This window comes from Pinus tabuliformis, chromosome 2_2 (assembly GCF_031772625.1).
Source record: "Pinus tabuliformis cultivar Carrire ecotype Pingquan chromosome 2_2, CPIR1, whole genome shotgun sequence".
Classification (NCBI taxonomy): Eukaryota; Viridiplantae; Streptophyta; class Pinopsida; order Pinales; family Pinaceae; genus Pinus; species Pinus tabuliformis.
The window spans coordinates 29,524,885-29,535,391 of record NC_142300.1 but is presented as its reverse complement, the minus strand read 5'-3'; positions in this window follow the sequence as shown (position 1 = coordinate 29,535,391).

The following is a 10,507-nucleotide window of genomic DNA, read 5'->3' as shown; positions in this document are numbered from 1 at the left end:
TATCTAACCATCAATATGTAATCTTGCAAATATTTTTTTTAATTGAGGCTTGTTTTGCACATAAATTTTCATCTAATTATTCACATACAAATAGAGCTCAATGTCACTCTAGAAACCATGTTGAGTGTTAATATTTTGATGAATTTAGGAAAAAAAAAAAAATTAGCAAAGAATATTAGATGCCTATTTACATCAAAAATCCATGATACTTTTTAGATATGGGTTTAGTCTTAGTTTAATGGAAAGAATAAAATTTCCCAATAATCCATTTAGACAAACTTCGTCTAATGAACAACAAATTATTGATTGTGAATTTACAAAAACATGGAAAGAAGAAAATAAAATGAGACACCAAGATATGGGTGAATTGTCAAAAAAAAAACAAACAGAAATATCGTGATATAAAAAAACTTTTATAACATAAAAGAAATAATGCAATATAGTTTACAACAAAAATTATAAAAGTCTAAAAAAGTCCAAAAGACTTCCCTACTTTTGTATGTATATACTCTAGATAAACATGGCCCCAAAGAAAGAAATAATGGATAAACAAAGAGATATAAAGGGAAATGAAAAAACATTGGAATATAAGACACTTAAAATTGAATAATGCACCCCACACACCAATTTAGGAATCAACTATATCTAAACAACTCAGAGAATAGGAGATCTACATCTGGTCCAATCTGCCAATTACACCTTATACCTTATTCATGCAAACATAATCAATTTTTCGATCTCTATATAAAGGATCAACCATCTGATGGAATGCAATGGTTAGCCTAAACCCCTAGTCTACTAGGAAGTCCTTCACATACACAGTTCATCCAACATATGGATGGACTCCTTGTAAATATGAAATTTCACCTCATGGATTCTACAACCAATACGGTCCACCCAAGTGTATCCATCTAGCATGACACACTCTTCTAAAGTGATAAGAACTCTCTAACACATGGAACACATAAAAAATAGGTATACATACCTCTCTTGGTTTTACATCAATTACATAAATCATTTCAAAGGCCACAACTAACCATTACATAACAATATGACATGTAAATTTTCTATAATTATAATATGTGACTCATACTTTATCATTGTGATGAGTCTATTATATAAACACAAACAAACTTTCAAGCCTATTTGGATCCTTTGTCACTCATCTTGGATACACCACCCTATTCATATGCTCGAGCACACCCGTGCTTTCTCACTTCAATTTTTCCATCATAGTGTTCACTCATCATAGGATGTGTACTTAGAAGTCTTTGGCATCTTCATTTTTAATTTTGGCATACTAATCTTGCATCTCTATACTTTACATGTCATCGAATTTTAACAAAAATGACTATACCTATATTGATTTAGCTAGGCTCACTAAGGTTAGCTAGCTCAATAAAGTTCAATGCATTCCAGTTTCGAAAGACAAAAAAAACCATCCTCATGCCCAGAGGCTTTCATAGCTCCAATAGGTTAGCCATACCTATTAAGCTATCTCATCAATATGAACAAAACCACCTTAGCTTCCACCTTTAAATTGCCTTCAAGATGCTTCACAACAAATAAAAATTTAGCAGAGCTCAACGCTAGTTTGTTGCATCGTCCTCCACGTTGTTTTGTGCGTGGAATATACCGGCGAACCTTCAAACAAATCCAGTATAAAATACTCTAAGTCCTATGGTGAGTATTTAATGTAGCTATCTGCATGCCTCACACCTTCCAAGTGCATCCTGAATCTGCCCATAAACACAGTGATTTACTATATAAACACACCATCAAATTCACCTAGTTTTGAAAAATTGGAAATCTCTACAGAAGATTTCAAAGTTTAGTTGTAATGGTGACTTTCCATGCAAACGTACAAGTTCATGGCGGCAAACAACGGACCGACATACTAAGGCCCGCCTCTTCAAACAAGTGAATGAAACTGCTGCTTGGCCTACTGGTGGATTCTTCTACGCTTTCCCCAGCATCCTTCTTCGTTTTTTTTGTTGTCCTGAGACGAATCCAACTTATCGCCATCTGTAACATTTTGTTTTACCATTTTTTCAACTTATCGCCATCGTCCAAGAATTTATAACTCACATGCAGAAAAGGGTGTGTCACTGTATACTGTTGCATTCATTGCATTCCCATGGGTCTTGGACATGTACTCGCTATTCAAATACAGCATTGAAGCTCTTGCACCTATTCTTCGGAGCGTCCTTTGAAACCTTGGAGGAAGATCTTCTATGGAAGTCATTTCCACGGAAGAGGTCCTTACACACAGCTGCAAGTTAGTAACAAAGGCGAACACCAGCGTACAGTTAAGAATAAGAGACGAGTTCCCTGTGGGAACCCTAGATCTGTAACAAAGGTGGCGATGCCGACATTTTTGTACTCTCCGAGTGTATAACAGTAATCTCAAAGAAAAACCATAACTGCAGTAGAGCAAGATTTCGCTCTAAATCCCTTCGGGTTGACGAAAACAAGGAAGATGAAAACCCTCGAACCTCGCTGCTTGCAGATCACCGGTGGCAAAGCACGAGGATGTGATTGGAGATGGGGTAGCAAAACATCAGTGTGCGAATTCGCCTCAATATCCAATATCCAACCCGAGCTCAATATCCAACTAAGCCACCTTAGTTGCACCGACCAGAACATACAGGAACGGCTCTCTACAACACGTTCTCCAAGCGGCTTTGTCTACCATCCAAACACACAGGAACGACTCTGCGATGCAGAAACAAACGCGAGGAAACAAACCACTCTCGATCACCCACTACAGACGCTCTATCAACAACGGACTCTCCAGGCATCAACAGTCTCCACGCACTTAATCTGTGATAGGCCAGCTTCACCTCAACAAGATCACCAGTCACACACCATAGTAACCAGTCACAGCAATCCCGCCCTTGGCTTAATAGACTTGTACTGTAATAACCACCAGCATAAAATTTCCTCATGCAATCACTGCCAAACAATTACTTTCAACGTCACAGGAAACGAGCTCAATGACCCACTACAGATGCTCCATTAGCCAGGGACTCTCCAGGCATCAAATCCCCACAGTGCTGTCACAAACCTAGGTACACAAAGAAAAGATAATTGGCACATATAAAAACATTCTTTCACGTCTCCAAAAATGGCACAAAGGATTTATCGTTCGTAGCTTAGCTTCAACCTTTCCCCAGAATGTTCAATCGATAGTTTTTCCTTTTTCTTACAGTATTCACGAAGAGTTCTAGGGCCACTATCGTCTCTGCAACGCTGTCGTGATGGTCTCCTTGACTTCAATGCAGCGCTGAACAAATACGCTCCCACGCTCCACACACGCAGGGAAAACACAAGGTAGAGGTTCTCGATAGGCTCCAACACTTGGTATTCTCTCTACAAAACTCAGTTTCGGACATTTAACTGGCACTCCTCCTTGGCAGGAAACAAACCACAGAGCTATACTCCACTCGCAGGTTGTTTCCTCCTTCAGATGACTCCGTAAATTAGAAGTTTCATTTTTTATTTTTTCAGTCTAAAAAGACGCCTTCTTTATTATTACGAAAGAAATTACAGTCACATGATTCTGCCAAAACTTAGCAGCAAGAAACCCAACAAAAAAATAAAAACATATACCGACCTCTATGCTGTCATCCACTTAAAGTTCATTTGTTGTTTAGAAATGTTTTGTTACCCAAAAAAACAAGAAAGGAAAAAAAAAAAAAAAAGACATAGGTAGTTCTATTTATAAGATAGGAATAGAGCGGAAAGCAGCATAATGAATGACTCCATTAGGGGTTGAAATGGCTCTTTTGGAGAGTAAGTCAACAATGAGGTTCTACTTTCTATATATATCATTGAAATCAATGCGTTGAAATGAATTGATCAAGATCCTAATGCACTTCATCCAATATTGTGAGTAGATGAGGCTCGAAACATGACAATCCCCTTACCCAATTGACGCTTCCTTTAGAGTTCCTGAAAATGTGCATATTGTGGATGTTGAGCCAACTAGCAATGTATAATAGCCCCTATAGTGAGATGATTCCCACTCTGTTGTTGGAACCTAAACCACCCTCCCACCAAAATTAATCAAACTTATCGGGTTCATTAGCAATAAGAACACCATAACCACACAGTCAAGAATTACAAGCCCCATCGAAAAACCCACCACATAACCATTCCAGATGTCCTACAATATGATCTTTCTTGATTTTTTAATTTGTTTCATAGGGCCTCTTTCAGAAAAATGAGAAACAATCCCCATAATAGTGTATCTAATATCAAATGGATTATCTTCAAATATGGTAAGGTTCCTGCAGTGCCATAAACCCCAAATGATGAAAAAAGGCAGGGTGCCAAAATCTTGTTATGGCTGAAACCAATGCTTAAAACTTGCCAACAGTGTACTATGCTTCCAATCCTCCATAATCTGGAATATACTGAAGACTGTGAACCAAATTTCTATGGAAAGCAGACATTTCATGAAGAGGTGTTCAACATCTTCCGAATTTTTCTTGCACAACATACAAATATTAGGACCAATGAAACCTCTGCGAACTAAATTATTCCAAGTGAGAACTTTGTCGTTCAATACCAGCAAACCAAAATGTTTAAGCTTCAATGGGCAGTTCCATTTTTGGGATTTGTGGAACCAAGATAGCTCCACAGAAGGATTAGCTCGTATAGAAATGGACCTATAAATGTATTTGGTCACAATGAGGTTCTTATGGACTTGCCCAACCCATCTCATCTTATCATTCTTATCTGAAATATAAATACCTAATATAAAGAGTCCATTCAGTAGCCATAAGACCTGAAAGATCCATGTCCTCTGCCGAGAACTGTTATAGATCTGAACTAAAAATATAAGATAATAGAAATAAACCCAAGAAATAACCAGATAGAAATATATAGAAATGCTTTTTTATTGATAACAAACCCTTAATGTAGGGCAACACCATACATTCACTCCTTAAGGAAGGAGAACACTCCACAAGCCATATGCCTATTCATACAATATTCCTTGACATCTCTCAATGGGGAGTCTCTAGCCTCTATATAGGCCTCATACATACAATACAATGGGTCGTTACCATGGTTGCCTCAATACCATCTATCTAATACCATGGGCTTATTATATTATTGCTAACTACTTGTGGTCTCTTACATGATACGGTTTGACCACCTTATTTATTACTATGGCCCATCCCATTATTACATTGTTCCCTTGGGTACCTCCCTTTGTACCCCATATTATCCCCCCTAGGTATACTACATTCCACCCCCCTTAACATGTTTTGTCCTTGAAACATGGGAAGAACACAAATAATAAGATCCACTCAAAAGAGTAGTCCACTGGTACCATGCACTTGTGACTAGCCATCCAAGAGAAATGTGAAATCTCGATCTCACTGGTGCCTTGCTCACTTGAGATGGAAGTTGATCCTCGTAGCTCTTCTGTGTTGATGTATACTAGGTGGATCGTCGCCACTCTCTGTATGCCATGCGGGGGTTGTTGTCCTTGCAGCTAATTTGTTGCCATCTTGTTGTTTGTTTTCTTACTGGGTGATGTGAGTGGTGATATGTTGAAGGTTTAACCAACAGTGTATCTTTATTTAATTTACCACCTAATGGAGCCTAATTATTATCTGGTACATGTTGTGGTGCTTGCTGTGGTTTCTTATCTTCCAATATTACTTCAACCACTGAATCTTCATCTGATGTAACATTTTCTGCTGCAGCCTCCTTGGACTCTACCTATTTTTCTGGTACCTGGTTTGACGTTTGTGTTTGGTTGTCAACCATCAATGGCTCATCATCTAATATGTCAGTCCCTGGAACATCTTCTGCTTCAGCCTCCGTGGACTCTACCTATTTATTGATGGAAATATCCTGTAATGTAATTTTCTTCTTTTTATACCAGAGCTTTAGGAATTTCTTCTGCACATTAATATTTATAGTACCCACCGATTCCATCCACGGGTATCCCAAAACAACATCCTCATTAGCCATATCTGAAGCATAAAAATCAGAATGCAATACATACTTGTCCATAGAAATCTTCAAATCTTTATAAACTTGAACATCCTCATCATCAACCTGTGTGTTTTCAATGTATTTTGCTGGAACTTGCAATTTTTTTGCCAAATTAACATTGATAAAATAATGCTTGCAACTAGGATTTATAGACACAATGATCTTCTCCTTCTGAATCAATCCATGAATCTGCAATAAGAATATACCAGTAGAAAATAAGCCCTTACGTGTCTCATTCTCCTTTTTTTTAGCATGAGACCATTTGTCTAAAAGGACTCTTTCAAATTTTGCATCTGAAAGTTTGGTCAATTGCTTGTTGTCAAGTGAGAACCACCATTTGGTAGCCTCATCTTTGAAACCAAGCCACACTGAATCCTTCCAGTCTTTTGCCCATATTGACTTTTTTTGTTTTATGTATTCTTCAATAGGAGGACCATTATATTTTCCTGTAAAACATAGAACCACCATGAAGAGGGGTTTGAAAAAAATTCACTTACTTGGCGAAAATTTGAAATGGCCACAATTTAGTCAATATTGTGTAGAATCCCTGTTGTGACCTATTTTCGGAAATGGAACAACCATTCCGCATCTTCCCATGTGATATAAATCCCGATCTAGGCACTGGAATTTCCTATTCGCACTGCAACTCTCCCGCTGTCACCAAAAATTCTGAGAAAAAGAGTTGATTTTAAATTAGCGATATCTCCCTCATCTGGACTTCGATTCGACTGATTTTTTTGTTTGAATTTGGGTATGTTTTACAATAAATCCAAATCTTCAATTATATTTTCCAGATTTTGAACCAGAACGTACAGATTTGCTCCACAAATTCGCTGCCCCGAAAAATGTTTGCAACACCACTGATTTTTAGATTAGCGATATCTCCTCCATCCGGACTCTGATTTGGCCAATTGGTTTTTTGAACTTGGGTATTTTTTCACAAATAATTCAGATCTGCAATTAGATTTTGCATATTTTGCCCCAAAACGTACAGATCTGATCTGCAAACTTGTCGTCCCAGAAAGTTCCTGCAAAAATTTAAAAAAATCTCCACTTTTGCCCAAGAAAGTGCTCTGATACCACTTATTATAGCTCTGATTCCACTTGTTATAGATCTGACCTACAAATATATGAAATGATACCAATATACCGAATAACTGTAGATAACACTAGAAATAACAAGATTTGAATATAGAGAAATTTCTTCACTTTATTAATATCAAACCCTTAAGGTCGAGTAACACCATACATTCACTTCTTAAGGAAGGAGAACACTCCACAAGGCATATGCCTGTTCATACAATATTCCTTGACATCTCTCAATGGGGAGTCTCTGGCCTCTATATAGGCCTCATACATACAATACCATGGGTCATTACCATGGTTCCCTCAATACCATCTATCTAATAAAATGGGCTTATTACATTATTTCTAACTACTTGTGGTCGCTTACATGATACGGGTTAACCACCTTATTTATTACTATGGCCCATCCCATTATTACATTATTCCCTTGGGTACCTCCCTTTGTACCCCATATTATCCTAGACATTTCATGAAGAGGTGTTCAACATCTTCCAAATTTTTCTTGCACAACATACAGACATTAGGACCAATGAAACCTCTGCGAACTAAATTATTCCAAGTGAGAACTTTTTCGTTCTATACCAACGAACCAAAATGTTTAAGCTTCAATGGGAAGTTCCATTTCTGGGATTTGTGGAACCAGGTTAGCTCCACGGAAGGATTAGCTCGTATAGAAATGGACCTATAAATGTCTTTGGTCGCAATGAGGTTCTTATGGACTTGCCCAACCCATCTCATCTTACATTCTTATCTGAAATATAAATGCCGGATATAAAGAGTCCATTCAGTAGCCATAAGACCTGAAAGATCCATGTCCTCTACTTGGAACCAAGTGTGAAGATATGGAGAATGTGCTTGAAAAGAAACAATATGAGAAAGAAAATAAATACCTCTGTCATGCAAATGTTGTAAGAGGGGAACAAAAAGCATACATACCCCTTGGGTACCACCAATAATGTCCATCCCAAACTCCATCCTACTGCCATCACCGACCTCCGAGCAAATCCCCGCAAATAGCCAGTGCCTTTGTCTCATCATACTGTGCCATATATATGAAATTGAGGAAGGGATTTTAGCACCACCTTTAATCCAGACTTCAAAGTCCTGATATCCCAAATATTTACCTTGGATGATTTGAGACCAAAGACCCCTACCCGACAAACCTCTCCACAAGAGTTTGCAAACGAGAGCCCTATTAAATGATAAGGTGTCCAGGATCCCCCATCCCCCATGTTCAACAACTTTAGCTAAAAGAGACAGTGTAGCCAAATGAATCTTACATGGTTGTTCTTTACTGGACTAGAGAAATATAGCAAGAATTGCATCGATTTTATGAATGATCTCCAATGACAGCATATAGAGATGAATCCAGTAAATAGATAGTGACTGGAGTATAGCTTTGATGAGAATGAGCCTACCCCCAATGGAGAGATGCCTGAAAGTCCAATCTTTTAATTTGAGGTCGATTTTTTTTAATGATCCAACTCTAGTTAGTGATTTTAGATAGATTTGTTTTAATTTGGAAACCGAAATATTGAAAGCGAGAGTCTACATCGCATGAGGAAATCCCAAATAAACCACAAATCTGATCGATCACATCCCGTGGCACTTGTGAAGAAATCATTTCAGATTTGTGAGAGTTCTTGATAAGTCCCAAAGCAAATCCGAAAATTTTTAAAATATGATGAAAATGTGACCATTCAGGGATAGAAGACTCACCACCGAGCAGGAGGTCATCAGAAAAAATCAGATGTGTAATTCGGATTTGTCTAGTCATATTGATGCCCTTGATCAAGCCTTTGTCCCTAGAATCCAAGATTTTCCTCCTAATAGATTCCATAATAAGGAAGAATAAAAGAGAGGATAAAGCACATCCTTGACTTAATCCCCGGTGAGATTTGAAAAAATCAGTAGGGAAGCCATTAATAATCACAAAAAAATTGGCGGAGGATACACAAGCTAAAATCTAGTTAGCATTGTGGATATTAAGACAAATTTTATAAAGTATCAGTCTAATAAATTCTCAGTCGACACTATCGAAAGCCTTGGTAATATCAATCTTCATTAGGCAAGCTTGAAGTCTCTTGACCTTAATAGAGTGTAAACTTCATGTGTTATATCCATCGTGTCTTGAATCTGACGCCCCTCAATAAAGTCAGATTGTTCCGGTGAAATATGATCTAATATGAGAGCTTCAAGTATCACTGTAATAAGTTTAGAAATCAGTTTACGGACCGAGTTGCAGAGGGATATAGGCCAAAAATCAAGAAATGATACTGAGCTCTTTTTTGGGGGATTAATGCTGTGAAAGTAGCATTCATAGCACCCGAAATACATCCCTTAATCTGAGATTCTTCCACAATGCTCAGAAGATCCTGTGACATAACGTAAAAATAATGTATGTATAGCTCGACATCCCAACCATCCTATCGAGGATTTTTTTCCTTGTCACAAGAAAGAAGAACAGAATGTAATTCTTCAGTTGAAAGAGGTCTTCCTAGAATGACATTGTCAGACTAGTGTAGCATCAAGGGAAATTGATTGATAAATTCCATTTGGTCTCTAAAAACGAGAACTTTTTTAGAGAAAAGAGTTTTGAAATGAAGGAAAGCTTCCTGTTCAATATCTGATTGTGAGGTAAGGACAGAACCCCCAGCTCCACAATTGTTCCAGATTCCATCTACCTTGTGCCTCATAAATGCAAATTTGTGAAAGAATTTCGAATTTTAGTCAACAACTGTAACCCATAGCGCCCGACTTTTAAGTCTCCAAGCTAATTCTTGTGCCTTGTATATGTCTCTTTTTTGTGCTTCCAATTCCAAATATGTATCTTACGTGCTTCAGAGTTGTACAGAGGATCATCCACATAAAAAAGAACCTGCAAAGAAGCTTTAATGAGATCAAGTTTATGAGAGTCAACAATTCTTTTACCCTTGATCCATTTGCAAACCTCCCTCTTAAGACATTGAAGCTTATTGAATAGAATATCCATAGGGCCGAGTGACGAATAATGGTCATTCCAAACCTTGTGTATGATATCAATGAAATCCTTGTGTGGAAACCACGTATGGTTAAACTTAAAAGGATAAGCAGTGTGACCCATGTCTCGAGTCCAAGTCAAAATAATTAGAATGTTTTCTGAGGTAAAAGAAGGATAAATCGAAGATTGGAGATCTGTTAATCGAGAGACGAACTGGTCTTTAACCAATAATCTATCCAATCTCTTATAGATATATACAATCCCCGTCCATCCATTGCTTCAGGTAGGCACAATCTTAGATGGAAGAATCTCTAAGAGGGACATAGAAAAACAAATATTTTTGAAAAATATTTCCAAGGAATCATATTTCACCTTATGACCCTAAACTTCGCTACTGTAAATAGTCAGATTAAGGTCACTAGCCAC